The sequence below is a fragment of the Poecilia mexicana genome, unplaced genomic scaffold, assembly GCF_051168715.1.
Source record: "Poecilia mexicana isolate PSO_F unplaced genomic scaffold, ASM5116871v1 scaffold_3, whole genome shotgun sequence".
Classification (NCBI taxonomy): domain Eukaryota; kingdom Metazoa; phylum Chordata; class Actinopteri; order Cyprinodontiformes; family Poeciliidae; genus Poecilia; species Poecilia mexicana.
In genome coordinates, this window is record NW_028263372.1 from 31,413,687 (window position 1) to 31,436,506 (window position 22,820).

Below are 22,820 nucleotides of genomic sequence, written 5' to 3' on the forward strand. Positions count from 1 at the left end.
TAAGCTTAACTCTATTTCCACATTCTGGCAGAAAAAAATGATGTGTTGGAGGACAAAAGATCATGTATTCACCTAGATAAAAAATACTTAAAATACATTTCTATGCAAGGGCAGGAGGACATCTTTAGAATGGAATGTGCTGTGTACATCCCATTGTTTTTTCATGCATTTCTTTTTATTTTTTTGTTTTCATTTTAATTTGTACTCAGTCTGTTTAAATAGGTATGAATTAGAGCTGACTTTGTACAATAGTACATCAAGATGCCATTTGTAAGTCTACACTTATTTATTACAGGGGTCTTTATTACATCTATGAGTAAAATGAACTATAACAGCTAATCTAGTGATATAAAACCTGTTTCCTGCTCTAATTTTAGACTAGCAGATGGACTTACTTTTTCATCAATATCAAAGATTTGTTTATTTAAAACAAGCTCCTATATCTTTCCTATATCACATTTTGTGTTTTGCAGTGTTGTAATCATTTGTGAAAATATTCTGGATTGTCTTCAGGGAGGTGGATGATGGAGCAGTTTCTACCACTGCTGCCTCGCTGCATAAAACTAAAAGGTTCAAATCCAAACCAAAGCCTTTATATTTGTGTTTTACAAGGCGTTCTCTCTGGGTACTCCCCACAGATTCCAGAAACATGCAATTAGGCTGATTGCACACTCTTAATTGCCCTCAGCTGTGCATGGCTCTTTGTTATGTGTTTACTGTTTGCTCATTAACTGCTGGAGTTTGGCACCAGCCCCCATGTGACCATGCAAGGACTAAACAGGTAAAAGATGTTTGAATGATTATGCAAAGCAATTATTCTTTATCAGTGGTGTTGCTTTATTGGTCGCTAGATGTCCTCATTCCTCTGCTTAGCTTCTGTGAATGACAGTCACATGTGCACACATGTTGAGTGAGAGAGCAGAGAGGGAGGGAGTGTTTGAAAAGGACCAAGTTGAGAAGTTTTGTCAGTTACTAAGTGAAGAGGAGGGACAGCTGGGAGTGCAGACTGACAGATAAGTTGGAGGTAAGCCATTCTCACATTTGATCAGTTGTGTGGCAGCTTCTTTGATTTTTCTCCTTGATTTAGTAACCTCTACAAAGATGTCTGTGATCGGGTGAATAATAAGCCTTTGTTGGGGGTGGGGTTGATAAAGGGATGAACTTCATCCTGATTCCATTAATCTCACAAGAATTGCTTAATGAATGTTGCACTGTTTACTCTGGGGCTGGATTACATTAATCACACTTAATCTCACTGCTCATATTCATACATTAAAATCCCTCCTTAAACTCTCCAGGGTGTTTTCTTCTTTGTAAGCTACTGTCCGTTTAGCCCCCTGATGTATCAGCATGTTGTTGTGGAGGAGAGGCGATGTTGTAAGCATGGAGCTCTCTGATTGGCTGATGAATGTTTTCCTAGATTATGGTAAAACAGACAGAAATAAACTTGTGGAGAGAAACAACATTTCAGAATACCAACCATTCCTCAAGGCATCCCCTCCCAGCAGCTCGGTTTTTCTTTCCTTCTTTTTTCTCCTTGGGGGTTACAGGAACTTAAGGCCCTGCTGACTTCTCAGAGTCATGGCTGGCCTGCTGGCAAAGAGCAGAGGAATTTGCTGCTATACAATGTGCTCTTATGTTAGGTTAGCCAAAGTTACATGAATCTGCTCCATATTACATGCGGAACATAAAAAATTAATGGAATCTTTAATGAAGGCAGTGAGGCAGCAATAAGAAAGAAATATGTCATAAAAAGGGAGTGATGCCATTTTATTCCCAGGTCTCTGTTGTTTCTGTTCATGTTGGTCTTTGAAAAAAAGGAGAAAAAAAGCTGTCCAGAAGCATCAAAAATGAGTGAAAATTGGAAAAGATGTCGGTGTTTTTTCTGTCTGAATCAAAGAGAATAATTTTACATTTTCTGCTATGTCTCAGCAGTCACACATACAAAACCATTTTTTACAGAATAAGGAGCAGCTTTATTTACTCTGTCAGGAATAACAATAGAGCAGAATGCAAGGTAACTACTAGGTATTTCCATAAGAAACAGCATACAGCAGAATGTTTGTCAGCTGGGAAAAACATATTTTTTTATGCAGATTTTCCGTTAAAGATGATGAAATGTTATTGATTAAAGACTTGCTGTGTGATGCAAGTTGTTTAAAATGTTGCCTATATTTCTGCCAGGAGCTAAAATATTTCCTAGTTTAATTATACTGTGAGCTTCACAAAGGTTATAATCTTCATCCAGGTTGCAGATGTGTTGATGAGACTGCATACTGAGGGAAGCAGCAAACGAATGTCTTCTGAGGTTCAACAATGTTAATCTGACCTGTGCTTATTTTATTAGTGACTAAAGCTGTTCAATCGCATCATCAGATTTATGGTCAAGGAAATACGACCATGAGTTTCAAACAGCACCTCTCTCCAGGTACATAAAAATGATCCAATATTATTCCAATGCATTTGCTCAGTATAAAACAGAAAAGCAATTCAATAAGAATTTATTCATCTATCCATGGGATTGGAGCTGATTCCAGCTGTCGACATTTGAAACGCTGCAGGTTGTCAATCTGTCGCAGGGCCAGCACAAAAAAATGCACCTGAGGACAATTTTTGCTGAGCCATGTGACCTAACATGGATGTGTTCTTACTGTGCAAAAAAGCTAGCGTAACAAGCATGCACAAGTGAAAGTAGTTTATATTCTAATCAAATAGGTGACCTTCTAGCTGCGAGGCAAAACACTGCTCCATCACGCAGCTCTGAACCTCTTTAAATAATGTAACCGCTGCTGTCTGTAAGTGGCAAAAGTGATAGAATCAACATTTGCCACTCAGTCTGATGTTAAACACATCAAGACTGAAGGAATTTTAACTCGCAGAAATTCAGTCTGGTATGTTTGTGGTTTTTCTCTCATAAACTGTTTCTCTCTTTGTTCCTGCATAACTTAGGAGTGATTCTCTTTAATGGGGAGAATCCAGGCTCTACCTTCAGATCCTCTGATTAAAGACCTCCCAACTCCTTTGCTAGAAGAGGAGCCCAACCTTATACAATTATATTCATTACCCAGACTGAGGGTCATACTCTAGTCTTCTTTGCTAAAAAGATGAAGCAGACTCCATCCTCGATCAGTGGAATTATAGTTTGTGTCTGACACATATCGGCTTCAAAGCATCAGACCAAGAGCTTTGTTTTAGATAAGCATTTAGCATCACGAAGGCTTTATGGTTTATTCTTTGATAGGACAATGACCCTCCTGTGAATGCACTGTCTCAACTGCCCACAAAACATTTATAAACAAGCTTTCTGGTAAATAGCTCGGCCTGTTCAAATGAACCTTGGCAAACTACAGACATGGAGCCATGTTTTTGTGAGGGAACTCTGAACTCTTACATGAATACTAATGCCAAACACTGGACAATAAAGGTGACCATGAATTCACCCTTTTCCTTGAAGTAATTATTTCCATTCAGTCATTTTTAGGGAAGGTAACATTAGTTCAAACCAAATACATTTATTCTAATGTGAGTGTACACTATAAAACAAACAAAAAAACATGTTTATTGATGTTTTCCTAGGACCTACAACAGATTAGTGATAATCACTGAATAAATAGAAACACAAATACAAAACTGACAACAATAAAATGAGACACTTGGTCTTAACAGGAGTTTATTGTTTTTACAAGCTTGAGGCACAAATGTGTGTAACAGGCTGGTGGTTCTGCTGTTGATTCTGTTGTGCAGTTTTATTGATGGGAGCAGTTTCTAAAGTGAATGTGAGGAGTTTCTCCTTCAAGGCCCTCTCGTTCCTAAACATTTATTGCTTAAAAAAACCTAAATTAATTCGACAATCTTGTGTACCTTTACACCTTTTGTTCTTATTGCACTGATTCCATTTTGATCACTTGTAGGGAATGTTAGACAGTGATCTGACAGTCTGGCTTAGAACTCTTGATGTTTAAACCAATAAAACTTTGAATTCAATAAGATAACGTTGTATTTTGCATTTAAAATAGAAACCTTTTCTTAAAGAACTACTTTTTTGCTTGCTTTAGACAATCACAAATATTTAATACATCCTCAGGGTGGATTAATACCAAAAATCTATGTTGTAGTGAAAATATGAAAAAAAAAAGGTTTTTAAAGTTTTGCTGTAATCTTTTGAAAATTATGGTAGATTTACAAAACTGTAAATTAAATTGTTATGTTTTTTTTTTAATCCAGCAAAAAAGTAAAAAAAAAGCGTCAACTGTCTAATATAACTACTTTTCTTTTTCCCTATTTTTTACATGTACAAATGATTACATTATAAGATTAAATTATGATTAACAACATTTGAGACTGCGGCGATAAGAATAATTTAACAAAATGAACCTATTCAGATGAAAATGCACCAGTTTCTGTGGTTTACAATGTCTGAATGGAAATGAATTGGGGCTGAATCTGTGAATATTGTCTCAGCAATCCGTTAATTACTCTGCTCAAATCTGATTATGATCATGAGCTGGACAAATAGCAGCAAACAGGAGATTTAGACAGCATCAGCTCTACTTTTGGTCAGGATTGAGGGATAATTAGCATTAGTTTGCTGCTGAATTTGTAATGGAGACAACAGTGGAGGCTGCAGGTAAAAAAAAATGTGGTGAACAAAAACAGAAACCACTGAGGTAAAGTAACTCAATTAAAAATGTGCGCCGTTAAAACACGTTAATTACCCTCGAGCTGAATGAACCACAGACTGACAGATGAAACGGAACAAACTCGCTGTTTAAAAAGGAACTCCTCCTCTCTATATATAAACTAATAAGTGCAGCTCATGGAATCTTTCCTTCAGCTCCCAGTGACAGTCAGAATGCCTTGACACATTGCAGGATGTGCACACAGTGAAGAGACAGAAGCAGCTTCCCCCTCTCTCCCCCCTTTCACGTCCTCCCACATCTTGTCAGCTCCAGCTCGGCTGAACTGGACAGTTAGCAGCTGCCCTTCGACTACATTTAATCCACAGATACTGACCAAGCACCAACCTGCTTTTTGTTGTTGTTGTTTTTTTTTTTTTTTACATGTTTAAAACAGATTTTTACCAGTTTTTGAATGCTTTGAAGCAGTGAAAATATGTTGGCCGAGGACATTGTGACTGCTTCTAATTGTTATGACTAGTGCCTGTCCCAAGCATAGCTCTGTGGTTGACTTGAGGATTTTTTTTCGAGGCGTGGCCTCTCCCTGGATGATTGCCTTGAACAGTGAATGGGGATATAACAAGGCTGCAATATGCTTCTGCGTGCAGGTGTGTGTGAGAGTGTGAAAGAGATGAAAAGCACAGCCTTGCCTGATATGGTCCTTCACTATGTTTTATCTTTGTGTGCTAGATCTTAGCTGGTCCTCTCTGCCTTTGTTCTAAAAATGTGTTTTACACCTGTAATTTTCAGTCTCATGTTCTCGTAGTGCAGCATTCTTGAGGGCAGACTCAAGAAAAAGGGGTTGAAAATGATGCACCATAGTGCTTTATTTGTGGGTGACATAAAAGCTATGTTTTGTGGTTCTGATTCTGATCCTTGCTTTTTCACCAGAAGAAGAGGCTGCTGAATAGTGGGAGGGGAAAGTATACATTTTACAGAAATTAGTGTATATAGATATAAAAGAGAAGATACATCTGTTATCTTAGGGTAACTGAATGAAGCTCATTTTTTTTAACAACTCTGGTGAGAATGTGTAAATAGCTTCAACACCAAGTTGATCTCTTATGGCAAAATAGGGTACCATTTCCTGTGTTTAGAAATAATTCTTTTTAACAAAATTGTCCCCACACAGTGAATACATATTTTTGGAATCCCAGACAGTAGCATGGATGTTAAGGAGGCAAAAATGTAAGGGTGACGGCAGAATGAGGAAGAGATAAGTGGAGGAGAAATTAAACTTTAATTGTACTGATGGGTTAAATTAAGTAACAGCAGCAGATAACATTACAATAAATTAAATATTATATCAACAAGGTTTGGACAGCGATGGACAAATTATGCCAGGTGTGTTATTAGACCATCCATTATGCCTGCAGTAAGGGGTGATTACTGATCAGTTGGTATAATAAAACACAGATATGTTTGGTCAGCGCCCAGCTCATATTTTGTGATAACATACTGTATGGGGTGCTTCTTTTTCAAAGATTGACTGTGGCCTACAAGACAGTTTTATAACATGTTGTATTTTAGTTAGTTTGCTTTACCCTCCTGGGTCTTTCCCAGCCCATCTTTTGTTCTACTATCAATCAGTCTGACACATCCCAGAGCAGAATGTGGAAAATGTGAAGACCCTAAACAATAAGCGAGAAAAATAATCCAGAGTGGATTTGACAGCCGGAATCAGACTGACAATAATTTGCACTTAGCAGCCTACGCTCAAAGCCGTAAAGATTTTTTTTTTTTTAATAGTGTGTTCTCGCAGGGCTTCCACGAATCAGTGTCCCCCTCGTGCGTTCGGAAGGGTCCGTTTGGTGTATTCCTTCATGTAGAGAGCTCTGCTGAGATGTTAGTACCCTGTGGAAACCACAAGCCATAACCACACACTCTCACCACTGTTGACTCCCAGTCTCACACCCAGTTTAACACAGATAAAATACAAGTCAGGGTGTTTTCTTTCTCCCAACACATCATTTGGTCCTCTTGCCTCACCTCCTCACATCCTGTATACTTTACTCTGTTAATTATAATCTGTTCTCCAGATCTGGTTTATTCAATCACACACTTTACATTAAACTGTATTTGTAAAGATTCTTCAGCTCCCTTTGCTGGTAATAAAAATAGCGAAGGTCATTTACATTCTGTATATAGCTGGTTTATTTTTAGCTTTGTTTCTGGTGCAGACTAATCTTTGTGTAACGTGCAATTTGCATTGCATGTAGGCATAACACATATTTGCCTTCCTTTACACAATCCCCTCCCAACCAAGCTTCTTTTCCTCAGAAATCCACTTGTGATGGGTTTTTACTGATCTAAATAGAATTATGCTAACCTTAAAAACATCTAACTCCCCGATATGGACAATTCTATAGGTTCTCAGTTCAGAATCAATTTTCAAGACCTATAAGGTGAAGGGATCTCTCTTTTAAAATTTAAAAGTGATGGATTTTAGACATTCTGAAGTGTGACACTTTGAATCTAAAGTACAATGACATGGAGTCCCTTAAAATAAGATTGAATTTTCTATTTTTTTTAAAGCTCATCTTGTTCAATTTAAGCTACTTTGTTGTTCAAAGAATTGCATACACTGAATTATTTGCTTGTGACATCTTAACTATTCAAGCTGTGTAATTTTTCATCAGCTCAATAGGAGGCCTTTTCAGACTGCTGCATTTTAAGCTCCTGCAGAGATTATGATTAAGATTTAATGTTTATGCTTTTTTTGCCCTTGTGGTAATCAGTCAACCACTTTCATTTTTTTGTTAAACCTTCAAGAATTATTTTTGTTCTTACAATCTTTTTAACAAAGGACCTGTAAAAGCTGCAGCTTTAAAGTCCAATGTAAAAATATTAATTTAGAATACAAAGTACATTCAGTTGCTGCTTCATTCCTAAATCTCTCTCTGCTTATCACTATACATAGACTCCTTCCCTTCGTGCAGCAGGCTCATGGGAAGTATTGGCAAAACTGGCACTTTAGTTTTTACGTGAGTTTGTATGCGTTTGTTGAAAAGAAACAGGGGAGCATATCTAATCAGCAACAAGACCCTACAAAGATAAATATTTGTATGTATTGCAGCTAGGTTTGTCACAGCAACAAATTTTGCTAGACTATAAATTGTCCCAGAAATTATTACGATGAACGAAATTGTTGTTTTGAGACCGCTTCAAGTAATACACTGGTAACGGCATAATAACTCAAGCACACCTTCTCACAGATAAATAAACTAATTTCTAGCAAATATTTAACACTTGAACTGGAAAACATTATAATATCCAAAATAAACAAAACAACAAAGAAAATGGATGCTGAAGTCTTTGCAAACAAAAAGGCTAGTTGAGAACAAAGAACTGAAGACTTTGGTCATCTCGACTTTGGTGGAAAGAGATGGAGACACGAGAAAAACAATCATGCAAATCGAAATTATTGATCTTGTTTTAATTTATCATGCGATTGTCATTTCTTATTTCAACCTGACCCTGAATGAAGCACAAGGTCAGACACCAAACTCTTGTTTTTGATGGAAAATGTCACAACACTGTGATGCGTAAAGTAGCAGAGTTCTAAAAGTCTCTGCAGCAGGGGCTCACTTTTTAGCAGAATGTCATTTAATAACGCAATAATACGCCAATTTCCAGTTCCTGAGATAAAGAAAATAGTTCCAAAGCAATCAATGCAAGTGGTTGCATACACCAATCTCATATTTATTGTATTTTTATGCCTAAAGTCAACTTCAATGTGGTGATTTAATATCAGCGCTATATAAAATTACAATCATCAGAATTTGATAATGTGACCACTTGCCTAACATAAAAAAAAATCTTTTTAATATCTAATCTGGATCATCACCTTCCTCTCACAGCTTAACAAAAGAGTAATGCATATTTATCTTGCAGTTTTGGCCATGCATCAGGCTGCTAAATATAAGCTCCTAAAGTTGAGGCAGTCTATTCAGTCATTTAAATTAGATCTTTTTTATATGTATATAATTTAACAGTTTGTACTTTTTGTCCTGTTTTTCTCATGATCTTCACAGGGCCTTTTGGTTACAATGTTTGGTCAGATGGCTGACCCTGACTGGAAACCCCAGCTGTAGTTTCCCTTTCCCTATAATGAAGCTACATGCTGGGTGGCTTCATTTTAGGAAATATTTATAGTAAATATTCAGCATCAAATATTCTGTTCTTCTAAGAGGCAGTGAATGCTTGGTGGTTTTCATCTATTTTTATCATTTCAATTAGACAAGTTAATGTAAAACATAATCATTTTGTTGTAGTAAGTAGCTCTGCTGTGTTTAAGTAAAAAAAAAATGCATATGCTTTCATGTTCATGCATCTGTGTCAGAAAATAAAGTTCAGTTGTCAGTGAAAAGCACCAGTTTCAGCGGAACCCTCGCCTCCATCTTCTTTTCATGTTCTGATTCATCATGAAACCCTTACTGTGACAAACCTCAGAGACCACATGTTTTGCCATTTTTGTATCTTTTTTCATAATTACAGTGAACAATACCACCATTATTTTCTCTTGAATAGTGCTCATTATTGGATGTCTCTTAATTTGCTTAGTTTTTTAAGGCAGCATAACATTAAGAAGGCTGACTGATGGAGTACTTTTTTCATGCCGTTGAGCTGATTCATCTAATTGTGTTCTTAGTCAACTCGCAGTTACTAATGTCACTTGTCATTAGTCCCTTTCAGCAATAACTCCCAAAGCACTGTAATTAACCCCCATATAGATGCCTTTGTTGCCTTGATTACAGTGTCCTTTGTAAGGTCTCCTCTGTCCTGGTCAAACCTACTCAGAGGCAAGCTATTTTTTTATTTCGTCATTTAAAAGCTATAAGTGGATTATGACTCGATTTTGCGGTGCATAAATCCAACATAAACTTGCATCCTATGGCTAAACCAAATTAGTTTAACTTTTGCTGTAATTTTCCTTCAATTAAATGGCAGAGATGTACAATGACCATAAGCATGCTTAATATGTGGGCCAAAATAACCCCCAAAACATAACTAAAAAATAAATTTAAGAAATGTGTGAGATGCTAGAAGCACATGCATTTTAAAGAGAATGATAAAACGGCTGCCAGTTATGCTCCTACTGAACTGTAAGCCTCAGGTCAAATATCAAATGATGACCCAATAGTCAACAATATGACAATACTGACATGGCAGTGTACAATAAATAATCTCAATAAAGAAACGAGGAAAAATGATTGTACAAACTAAAGGTGCTTTAATTCTGATAGGTTAACAGTTTTTATCCACCTTCCTTAACTTAAAGTTTCTGCGTGTCAGGGCAAATTATAAAATCATCTTCCTCAATTAAATAGTGTGAAAATCTTAAAAGGATCCAGGATTAGTTGAACATGTTTGCCTAAATATGTTGTAATTTAACTATTAACTAAAATATTGCTGTTTGTGATACGCCAAAAATCACAATTACTACAAAAATTTACATCTTGTGTTATATTTTTCACCCATGGAGGTCGCCATTTTTTCACCGATGTGGTTGATGACGTTAAGTCCATTCTGTACTGGACTATACAGAGTAAACACAGGAAGGCTAACTTTTCCGGAGTAGTTGTCTATCATATTGCGTTTGACTGGAGTAATTTTAGATAATGCCACACTATGTAACCATCTGCTGTAATTCATTTATACCAGCAGAACTAAGAAGGCTCTAACAGGTGATCGTTACTTTAAAGAGCTAAAAATAAATGCCTAGCTGCCGCTGGACGCTCTTTGAGATGCTAACAGGAGCTTTACTGTCTGCGGTACTGACATCACCGATCCTACTGGACCCATGGAGGACCGGTGTCACTGTTACCACTACACCGAACTCTAAGCAGCACAGCTGTTGCCGAACTGGACACAGCGCTACAGACGCTGGGAGAGACGTCAAAGACAAGTGGCGCTAATGGAGCTATTACTACTGGAAATGCTAATAGAGCTAGAACACCGGTACTGTGAAACCACTACCAACACAGGACGGAGTTCGGACCCTATATTACTGAACCGGACATAGAGCTACATAAGTACTTACCGAATCACACAGTCCAACCAAGGTAAGTGTCATTTATTGTTTCAGTTACAAAGCTGAAGGCAGCAGCAACTCCTATGGCCAACTGTCCTCTTCCTCTATTTGGTCCTCCTCATCATCATCACCTCTTATGATTTCATTGCGCTCCGGTTTAATTTAAAAAGGCTAAATAACGTTACTCATCACTGTTTTGGCTGGAGGAGCCAGGCAGTTCGACCAATTTGACGTCATTTACCCAGAATGCATTGCAGTGCGACAACATAGCTACGCTCGAGTGACAATATTTAATAAAAAAAATTATAAAAACTAAACGTACAGTATTATTACTGTATTGTTTTAACATCTAAAATAAATATTTCCCAAATAAATTCGACTGTTGCAACTAATTGTGGATCCCTTTAAGGCAGTGGTTCTTAACCAGGGTTCGATGAGTCGGTCTCAGGGGTTCGGCGGAGCCTCTGCCGCGGAGGTAAAGACATACTGTGTAAAGTCGTGATGACGCCCCGCTTTGCCATCACTTGCTGCAGAGGATCACGTTACATTGCTGAGCCAATCAGAGCTGCGGAGGAGCAGTGATTGAAGGAGCTCCACTCTCAGCATGGATTTGAACTTGTCTTTAATCTTCTCCTTAGTCGCATCTTTTCGGGGTTGATACTGCCTCTAGTGGCGTGGGGGTGGTAACACAACTAATATAATTACATTACTAAATCAGAATACCGCAAAGTCTTTATTATTTATTATGAATTTTTCATTCTCTTAAGAATGTAGAGCTAATTAAATGACCTTAAAGTGGTTCCAGTTTCTCTCGATGGCCAACCTGTTGAAACTGTGGCAAATTTTAAATACCTTGGCTCGTTCCTGGACAGTCAGCTCAACTTTGCTGAAAACTGACTATATTTTGAAGAACTGTTCTCAGAGACTCTACCTTTTAAGAAGACTTGGTGATCTTGGGGTGGGGAAAACAATCATATTTTATTTATCACTACAGAAGGGTTCAGTGAACGCGCATATGAAACTGGTGGGTTCGGTGCCTCAAAAAAGGTTAAGAACCACTGCTTTAAGCCATTTGCTCATCTTATTAGTAGAAAAGGTCACTTGTCATCATTAAGAACCATGAGAGGATGGATCAGTTTGCGTAAGTGATGGTCAATAAACCCCATGACTTCTGAAGTATTGTCCTTTGGACATGTCAAAAGGCAGCACTTCCACCAACACAATCAATCCTCTCTGTAATACATTAACCAATATATAACAAGTTAAAGTCCCACAGTAAAGCCTGATAGACACCAGCACACATCGCCTCACCAAGAAAAAGTGGTTAATGAATAGATGGGTAAATGTTGAGACAGAGAGATGAAAAGTGTCTAAAAATCAAGTCTCACATTGGAGTCTCCAGATTTGTTGTCCTGTCTGGGACGTTCATGTAATTGACATTCAGTCTGCCTCCTCTCAGTCCACAGTGACTTGTCATTGGAAAGTTCACAAGATACTTCTTTACTGCTGCAGCCTGCGGATTAGTTCCCATGGAAACAAAGCTATCGGAAGTCAGAAGGAATATCCAGAGTTGTTATGTTTCCTTCATCCCGCAAACGCCACACAGAAATGTTTGAAAAATGCCCCTGATCGTCATTCTGCAGCTTTAGGGGAATCAATAATTTCCAACAGAACTTTCCAGTTTTTTTTTTTTTTTGTTGATCCAACCCTTGCGCTTTTCCTGTGTACAGTAAATTTTAGCATTTATTTTTTTTAATTGGAGGATAAAGTTATGGATTCAACTTGAAAAATCCAACCTTAGCTTTGAAAAATATCTAAATTCCTGATTTTTTCCCCCCATCATGTCAGTAATGCACGTTTGCTGCCTTTGCTGTAAATTTCCTACATTTTTTAAGAGTTCGTAATTGTCTCTAATTTGCTTGGTGTTGTTGAGGTAGAAAATATAATTGCTATCACTTAGATGAACTTTTACTTTACGCAATATACTGATATTGGTTAATGTAAAACATGTGTTTGCATTGATCTTGTTGGCAGAAGTGCTGCTGTACCTGGTACCAGGACCACGGGTACTGTTTCTCTGTAGATTAGAAGCAAGTCGACATGAACTGATTCATATTCTATTTGATGTTTCCCCTGTAATTTGTTATAACCTGAAATATTTTCCACGTTCATTTTTTCATCAAACATTAATTCTAAAAATATAAGCAATCCCCAGTTCAGTTTTTGTCTCATTAGAAGGGTAGAAGTAATGCCTCAGAAGTTTTAATGGCATTGATAAATTGTGAAACTAATTCGATTTTTTTTTTTGATAACCAGTGAAACTGGTTCAGTTATGAACATGAATACATTTTAAAGTATCTGAAATCCACATAATTAACAGCATTTGTATAGAGCTTTAAGTGCAACTAATTTAATTACACACAGATGGTGTGAAGTACAAAGAAATATTTTGGTACTGGTGCTATCCCAACATTTTAAGCATCTGACAGCATAATTGATTAACATTATTTAAACATTTCACATTCTGTGGGTCTAGCTTATCCCGTTTTTTTAAATATAATTGCTTTTTACAGTGCACTTCAAAGACCTTATAGGGATAGAGTAGCCTCTTCATAGAGGAAGATAACAACAATCTGTCATCCTGATCACTGCTAGTTAAAGCAGGATACCTGGCTTTTGGAACTCGTAGGGAAACATTCCTGTATGACTTAAAAAATGCTCAGCTTACACATGCATTTAATTGAAGAGAGGGGTACCTCAGAATATCTGCTGTTGGCAGTTTATTTTTTTTAAGATGCAACACATAACAGCTTATTGCAGCCTCTGCCAGTTATCAAAGCAACACGATGTTTGAGTGTTTTGCCAAAGGAGGAACAAATAAAAGCAACATTAATGGATTTTTCGTGATATTGTTTTGTGGTGTAAAGACAACGCAGACTCTGGGAAAACACATTGACGACGCTTTTCAATTTCACACTCCTACCCCTTTGTAAAGAAAAATGATTCTACTCAGTGAAATGAGTAATTGCATTCAAAAGTATTTCCCTCGCATCCCAGAGAGCCGATAAGCAGGTGACCCTGATGGATCAGGGGAGATCAAGTCCACCTCTAAGGGTCTCTAATCCCTCTTGAGGCCTTTTACCATGGATGTATTATGGGGGATATGTGGGGGTTTAGAGTGATTGCTCCTGTTGATCTTTTGAAGGAAAATGTCTCCGGAGCCAACATATTTTATAGTGCTGAGGGTTTGTGTGGATGCTATGGGACTGTATGCAAAGTAGTACGTTGTATTCAAGTGAACAGAAATTGATTTATAAAATGTTTTATTAAAAGTTAAAAAGAATTTAAAAGTGCTGTACATAACAATGATAAAGAACCTAAAAATACAATGTGCCTGACTTATGACGTTATTACACAAAATCAGTGTCCCTTTGTCAAACATTGGGAGGTGCAGGAAAGGAAGCAGATAAGGATCGACTAAACAATAACTTTGTATTTGTAAAACAAATCAATGACCAAATTTATTACTGAAAGTCCCAGGAATGTAACAAAGAACCCAACATAATCATTTTGACAACAGAGATGTGGTAAACTACAGAATAAATTCAAATACAGTTGCTGCTTTCTTCAAAAGTCATTTTTTGGATCTAGAAATATAATCACCTTAAACTTGATCAAAATGGGTTATAATGCAGTAAATGCACTATTTTAGTTATGTCCTCACCAGTTTGAGTTAAAAATGAGGAGAATGGATCCTAAAACACCAAAGTCATTACAAGTGACTGCTTGGCTCTTGGCTCTGAATTCATTTCACCTAAGATTAATCATATGTTTGTATAAAATAATTTTGCTCTTTAATAAGACTTAAATGACAAAATCTGCAGGCTAAACCTATTCTGTGTTCTTCCAGTAGTAAACGATATGTGGGGTTTTAAAATAAGTAAACAAGGGAACATATGAAACACAGCCAAAGTTAAAAGAATAAAATAAAAACTTTGGAAGTCGACTATGAGAACACAAACGCTAGCAATGAACAGTACCATTACATATAGAACTCCATAAAACCAAATCACGGAATATCATGGAATAATTTCTTGCTCATGAAATCCCTTTGGGCTCTATCCTCTAGCAGATGATACCCATCTGTACCTTTTATTCTCGCCAAATGACCCCGTTGCTCTCAAACTCTGAATCCGAGTTTGTCACAGACGAGCTGGAGGAGAATGATTTCAACTAAACTTGTCACAGATTAATCTATTGTTCCTGTGTGCCAGCTAGTCCATCCAACACATATTTACCCATCAAGAAATTTCCTCCTTGATTGTCTGCCTGACAGAAAAGTTGGTGTTTTTGTAGTTTTTGTTTTTCCTTGATATTGCAGGACGGCTATCTTCATTTCCATTTCCTCTGACTCCCAGTGGCTGCCATCAGTGCGGCATGCTGTGTTAAAATGGTTTTATTCCTTGGAAAAATGTTCAGTGCCTGAAGAGAGGATTTCTTGACTCTTATGTTCAGAAACTGATTTTGGTGGATTGGTAAAATGGCAGGTGTTTCAAGACCTGTGGTGTAATACAAACTCGGAGAGCTGAAATGAAATGGTATTGAAAAGAAGAATTGATAGAGATGTTGCCACATTAGGTTCAGAACAACATTAGCTTTTGGTCCAGCTTCTTCTCATAAGATGTAGTTTGTTTATTCAATATTTTTTAACATTATTTTCTATTTGCCTCTTTGTATTTGGCTGATTTTGAATAAAAAGATTGCTTTTACATATGCTGTTGCAATAAAAACACACAAAAATTGTGATAAGTCTCCATGCCACTTAAATAGGTAAGACACGATATTTTCTGTCTTGTAAAACCTTTTGCCTTGCAGTAATCCCCTTGTTACTTGACACTAACAATACTGCTGATGGATGACACCAGTTAGCGAAACACAATGGCTCACCAGACTGTTATCCGCTCAGAATAAAAGAGCTAAAATGCAGAAACAACCCTTGCTATCCACTCAAGAATGTAAAATAAATTAATTTGTCGCTACCATTTTTTTTTTGTCCAAGCAAGCATCTCTTTAATGGAGATCTTTTGTTGTATTTTGGCCACTTTGTGGTTACACAACTGTACTGGTGCATGCAGCACAAATAAAAAAGAGCAACATGTTCATTACATGCATCAGTGCTCACCAGACAAAATCAAACTGATGACTAGTTTCATGTTCTTGTTTCTGTTTGCAGCCATGAAGGCATTCTGGTTTGATCGCCTTGAATGACAAGTTTCATTTTCAGTGTCTGAGGATGATGCATATTTTATAGGAACTGGTGGTCAGCTGCAAAGGTGACAATGCTGCAGTCTGATAGTTTTTTCAATTTTTCATGTGTACTTTTTTTCTGGATTTAGAACCAGAACCATAGGAGAAATGCCTGTGCAAGCATATAGACTAAATGGACAAAGGGAAATATTTAAAAAATACAACTTACTTGTCATGTTTTTTTGTGCAGTGGAGAGACAGAAAATCTGGACCCCTTTGTGTGATCCTCTCCAGGCCCTGAATTGGTGGTTTGCAGACAATGCTAAATATATGCAAGCCCTGTCAGTCACACTTCACATCAAATCCCCAAATCATCAGAAAGTACATACAGACCCATTCTAAAAATGGGATTTTTGGAAAGTTTGTTTATTTCAGGAACTCAATTCACCAAGTAAAACACATTATAAAGATTAATTATACAAATGAAATGTTTTCAAGCAATTATTTCAATTAATCAGGATGCTTTTATGCTTACAGCTAATAAAAACATGACATTTAAGACTGGAATATTACTCCAGACAAGATGAAATAAAAAATAAATTTTTAGTACATAAATGTGGTCTTAATAAAGTATATTTAATACCTGCTTAATTTTTATATTCCAAAGGTACTTTAAATTAAAAGAACAACCCTCATCGGACTATAATTTTTTAAACACGACTTAAGTAAAATTTTTCATCCCTTGGCAGATTAAGATTTGCAGTAATCTTTTAATTTATTTTCACCTAATGCAACACATTAGTTATTCATATCTGCTAGGGGTGTAAATATTTTTGCCCTTAACTGTAGCTTAAAGACCTTCGGTGCATCATTTCAAACAAAACAGTCATGACAATCCGTGATTCTGACTTTAACAGACAGCCTAACTCGACTCCTCGCAGCCTGTCAGGTCCAGCGAGGCCACATCTTGATGCCCTTGAGACTCAGACTGCATCTAGTTTTATTGTCTCGTGTTTTAAACTCTATCAGGCGCCCTGGGAAAACAGGAGAGACAAGAATCCTCGAGGAGCAGTGGAGCTCACACATCCATACCACTACACACTGGCTCCAAAGGAGGTGCATCAATCGATGCAGCTTGGTCCGCTTTCTTTCATGTTGGCTCCAGGGACATTATCTCTGTTTATTTCTCTGGTGTTGACTGTCTCTTGAATCAAGCAGGTCTGCCTACACGCAGCCACCTTTCAGAGCGCGACTCTGATGAGATTACTCACTGTGGGATTTCAGCTGCTTGGATGCTTGTGATTTCATGCGACTCTTGTAATTCTAACAATGACAACTGGCATATTTTTCCAGTTCTGGGTTAAAATAATTTAAACACTATGTTTGTGTGAAAGAGATCATTATCAATACAAGCCTGTGTGAACAAAATGATGACTGGCACAATGCAAATGATTCGATTTCGTGCATTATGCACACATTTATCTAAATTACAGCATCCAGTCTTCATTGTACACCTCATTAGGCCTGAATTTCTGTGCAAAAAAAGTCATAGTATTTGTTGACAGGAAAGAGTCAAAGAATTTTGGGTAATCCTCATACGTATATTCTGATGCCAATCAAATTTGAGAAACGTACGCGAGTGTTATACAGAACACACTTAAATAATAGCAAAATAGAAACCCCAATTACTGGGGTCTCTAGTAGTTGGGGTAGGGTAGAAAATGAATAGAAAGTAATACATACATTGATTAATTTCTGCAATTCAGTTCAAAAACTCAATATTAATGACATGTTCTTTCAATTCATAGTATTTCTTCAAAGAGTTTTAGACGACTGTTGGCAGAAAAAGTTAGCACTAAAGATCTTTTGTAGCAGCCTGTATTGCAGCAGTTCTGAAGAAGCCTCTGATTAAAGAATATGTTGTGTAATATTCTAATGAAGTGGATGCTCAGTCTCAGTCTTTATTAGGTTGTTTAGTCTTTTTGTCACTGGCTCTGATCCTGCTACCACAACCATTGTGGCAAAAGAGGTCACACTCTCAACAAATTTATAGAAGATCTGCAGCATCTTGCTGCAAACACTGAGGGACCTGAGCTTCCTCAAGGAGTGCAGCCTGCTCTGTCATTCCTTGTAATGGCTTCACTGTTTATTGCAATAGCATAATGTCACCTACACAAAGAAAGTGAAAATCCAATTTTTCTAGACCTTGCTATGCTTTACAATTTCATGTCAATATTTGCAGCATTCTCACAAAAGAATATTTAACTCTTTGTTGTACACATTTTACAGTGATAGTCACAATATTTCTCTTGGCTTACTTTTCTGTCCTGATTAAAAGTAAAACAAGATTCCAAAATTGACAAATTTTGATTTACCCAAGATAAAATATCTATTTCACTGTAAAGCTTGTTTGTTTAAAAACAGCAGTACATTTATTTTGGGTAGTTATCAAATTTCTCCTAGGTTTGAATGCAGGCATGGTTGTTTTGTATCTCTGTGTTGCCCTTTGATACACTGGTCTCGCACTGACCACTGAAGATATGAAAATAGTGTCGGCACACGCACTTCTGCTTGTATGTAATATTAATAGTCTAGACCACTATACATGTAAGCATTCCCAGATTAACCGTTGTCATCAAATTTTTTCAACTGACAAAAGGTGCGTAATATCTAGGTTTTTTCAGTAGATTGTGGCACTTTAAAAGTAACAGAAAATTTTAAAATCTACATCTCAATGGGACAACTTTTCCATAATGCAGCGAATGGCACAATTATAAAAATGGATGTAGGAACCCAGACAACAGAGGTGATTTTAAATAGCATGCAGGGAACACATTGTTAATTGGCTTGACTAATACAGGGTGTCGATTCTAATTATGTTTGTGTTTTTTTTCATGAAAATGGAACATTTAACAAACTGGAGTTCTATTTGCTCTCTTTCTAAAGAGAATAGCTATTTTTATTGCAGTAAGTATGGGAATATGATGTGGTAGGTGCCTTTAATGCTGCAGGAACAACTCCAAAAGCCATCCCATTTTATTCTTCACTGCCTACATAGGCTTTTGTATGTAGATGTATTGTCAAGGTGTGCTGTTTCTGTATGTATAAGGTCAGTTTTATTATTAATATTACTCCTGAGTAGTTTGCTGGTGACCATTTACTAGAAATACTGTTCTAAATTTGATGACGTGAGATTTAATTTATATGCTCAGTTACAAGGCTAATCTCTATTAGTGGTTCATGCTTAAAAAAATGTGATTCCTTTTATGTTTTATTGCACAAGTGAAAGATTAATCAAAATACAAATCTCCATAGGTGCAAATAAAACAATTTGACTTATTCTACCGCTAAGTAAGCTGGTAGGTGGGTACATATATAGATGACAAACATCAGACTAAAACAAGCAGACTTTGGCTAAATCAGTCTCATCTGTGTTGTATGACATTGCTTTCATATAAAGAGAATATCCAACCCTCAGGTAATTAATGGATTATTCACCCTGTTCATAACTACTTCTTTCATTTTTTAAACAGCTCTAGAGTAATCATGATTGAAAGGTCACCCTCTTGTGCTTCTTAATAACAGATGATTTCAAAAGCTTAAAATTATTGAAAAGGGAAATTTTAACATCAATGATCATAAAGCTTTTTACCTAAGTATGACTCTTTTCATTAGCTAAATAATTTATTAATTTTCTTTTACTGTATGCACACATATATGCTCTCTTGAGCTGTGAATAAAGTAATCAGGAACATAAAATAAAGATGATAGGAATGACTGGCAATTTCAGTTTATTTTTTTAAAATGTAATGAACTTTAATGAAGCAGTGTATATTATTTATTTCATGTTCAAAAAAGGGCTCGTGGCTCCATTAGCAACCATTGTAATTTATAATGCATTTTAAGCTTTTCATTATACAAAAAAAACCCAAAAAACTTTATGTAATGAAATCAGTGATTTTCTCCAGTCAAACTTTACTGTATGTGCAGGAAAATAACACATTTGTTTAAATGCATTTTCTTGCAAATGTGACACACTTGTATGGCTTTACATGCAAACACTTTAAAGCACTACACCATTTAGTCAGTTTTGCTTTCAATTCAACACTATTCAGATCAACAGTCAGCTCACTCAATCTGCTGTGAATATTTATGCTGCTTGCTTAGAGACGAGCTATAATTTTGGAGTGAAAATGTTGTGCCTTTTTGATGAGATAATAATGACTCTCCATGGTGCACACAACGTAGACCATGATGAATCATTCAAAACCGTTCCACATATAACTTGACCTGTACAATAATGTTGGTGGCTTTGCTAACTAGCCTGAGCATTGGGGAACTAGTTTTAGCCTAGCAGAAAGGAGGGAGGAGACCCTCATCCAAGCTCTATTTGGCTGTTTCTAGCCAAGCGGTCTATTCTTGCAGATAGAACCAGAAAGAAAAGGCAGAGGAGCTTGATTTGTTTTTTTTTCACAGATAATTTGTCTCATACTATATATAGTGAGAATATAAAGTCCGTTTTAACAAATATGTTAAAAACATGTTTATAAAAACGTTACATGCAACAGCTTTAATCGCATCAAAAAAAATAATGAATTACAATCCCATCAAGAAGAGAAATCTGGCAATCATTCATGACGGTGACCGTCTGTTCTTAAGAAAATACTTCAGCTTTAACCTGAACTGGAGGCAGCCAGAGTTCAATTTTACCTCTGATGGAAACTTCACATGTTAAATCTGAGAGAATGCTGTTTATCCCAGAGAGGACACTGTGTATGCATTGGACACAGGAACCCCAGATTGTAGTGCCATTAACAAAATGCAATTAAAAATCAAAACAGAAGTTCCTCAAGGGAAGACGAGTTGTGTTCAAGTTCAGGCAATTATAAAATATTAATGGGTCCAGAGATGACGGATGAGTTTGAGAATCTTACTCAAGTCGTACTTGAGTTGCAAAATTAAGACTTTAGACGTGTGCCCTGTAAAATCATGTAAAAAAAAATGTAAAAATGTAGAAACTTAATACATTTGGCAGTCACTCTAAGCACTTGATACTTGGACATACTGCCAAACATACTGCTTTTATGCCATATGTTTGATAGTTTAGGTTTGCATACTTGGATATAGAAATAGTTTTCAGGCAATGTACAGTGCACCCAAAGATCTGTCAACCAACCTGGGCCTGTGTAAGAAAGCTACCACCAAAAACATATATTTTTTAATAAAAAGTTACATACTGCCAGATTATCTATACATCAATCTATTCAGAGTTTCTGAAGTTAGTTTATAACACAGCACCTTTACAGTTCATGTTAGCTTTGTGTCCTTCAGTTTTTATAGACACACTCCAGTTATGACTTGCTTGGATTCTTTTTACATGTTTGTTAGTGAAGTGTTGGATTTTTAAAGCCTTCTACTTCTACTTGAAATGGCATGGCCTTGTGGTTTATTGTAACAGATGAATTCCAAGCTTACTCTCTCTTATCAGGATGGAGATAATTGTGGGTTTCTCAGAAAACCTACAAGAACTGATTGACATGGAAATGTCATTTGAAATGAGACTTCCTTCAAAAACTAACTTGCTGAAGGGGTTCATAGTCTGGCATTTCAGAAATTAGCTGACCTTCTTAACAGATGCTAAAAATCACAATATTTATCTGGTATTGTATCTGTAAAGGGTTTAAAAATTTTTCCTAGGCAGACATGAGATTTCATGCTTGGTCCCTGAAAAGGACAGTTTTTATCCAATATGTTGCTAAACATGGTTTGTGTTGTAATAGCATGTTGGCAAGTACTCTTTAAATATATATAGTACAGTTACTCATGTACGTTTAATTTACTTCTCAATGTACTATATGTGCTACACCTTCAGCTGAGGACACAAAGAGGTGTATACATGCTGAAAATAACTTTAAAGCTAATTATTATTTTTCTGATAAGTTTGTGGTGAAAGCTGTAGAATTGTTATAAATAATTAAAGTTCAATTTCCCCAGTTCACCTTCCCTGATGACACTGATGATGGGTAATTTACCTGCTGGTTGCCTGAAAACAAATGCTGATTGTTTCTTGGGTAGTTAACTCTTAATAAAATTGTGCAGAGCTACATAATAAACCCTACATCGGGGCTTGTAAAAGGAACTACATGAAATAATTTGAGCTGTAGTGCCCGGAATGCTGTCTCAAAACATAGAGAAGCTAAATGAACAGTGTGTTTTGTGTCAGTTTTCTGAATCCAGTACATTTGGGGTTATAAACACCATTATCAAACTGAACTTGTAGTTCTTGTACAGCATTCCTCATTTCTATGCTCTGCCTGCACATCTCATGACTGATGTGGACTGATTGCTGGAGCGAATCAAACAGATGGAGAGAGAAAGAGAGCAGCAGATGGAAAAAAAAGAAAGAAAGCAGCAACTTTGCAACAAATGGTCTTTCAACCTAACTTACAAAGACCTGTACAGATTCATGTGGTAAAAACATGTATGATTTCTATCTACTTCATCCAGATGGTTGCTTAACAACAGCTTTCTCAAACAAGCAACTTAAGCTGCAGCTCTGAAAGAGTGATCACGGCTCACATGGTATATCTCACACCCATGTTTGCAACACATCAGCTATTGGCAGTGGCTTCATAAAAATTTACTGACAAGAAAGGAAAGGTGTTGGCAGACTGATAAGGTTAATAAAACTGCAGTAGTAATAAGCCGTCTTAATGAGATGGCTGATAATAGATATTGGATTATCGAATAAACAAGCTGAGACGGCTACAGCCTTACATTTGGGCACATGTTTCAAAATGTAGAAATTTCAGACATTATGTTACTCAGCGGGTTTAAGAAATTAGACACAAATATTTGCAGAA

At 36.6% G+C, this 22,820-nt stretch overlaps 1 protein-coding gene across 1 annotated transcript in view; it reads left to right on the plus strand.

Moving 5' to 3' along the window:
- The first annotated feature begins 879 nt into the window (after positions 1-879).
- tspan4a (tetraspanin 4a) overlaps positions 880-22,820 on the plus strand; it is a 167,051-nt gene continuing 145,110 nt past the window's right edge. Inside the window, exon 1 of the mRNA XM_088004441.1 lies at positions 880-1,024. The gene's annotated coding sequence lies outside the window, so the exon portion shown is untranslated. The remainder of the gene's footprint in view (positions 1,025-22,820) is intronic.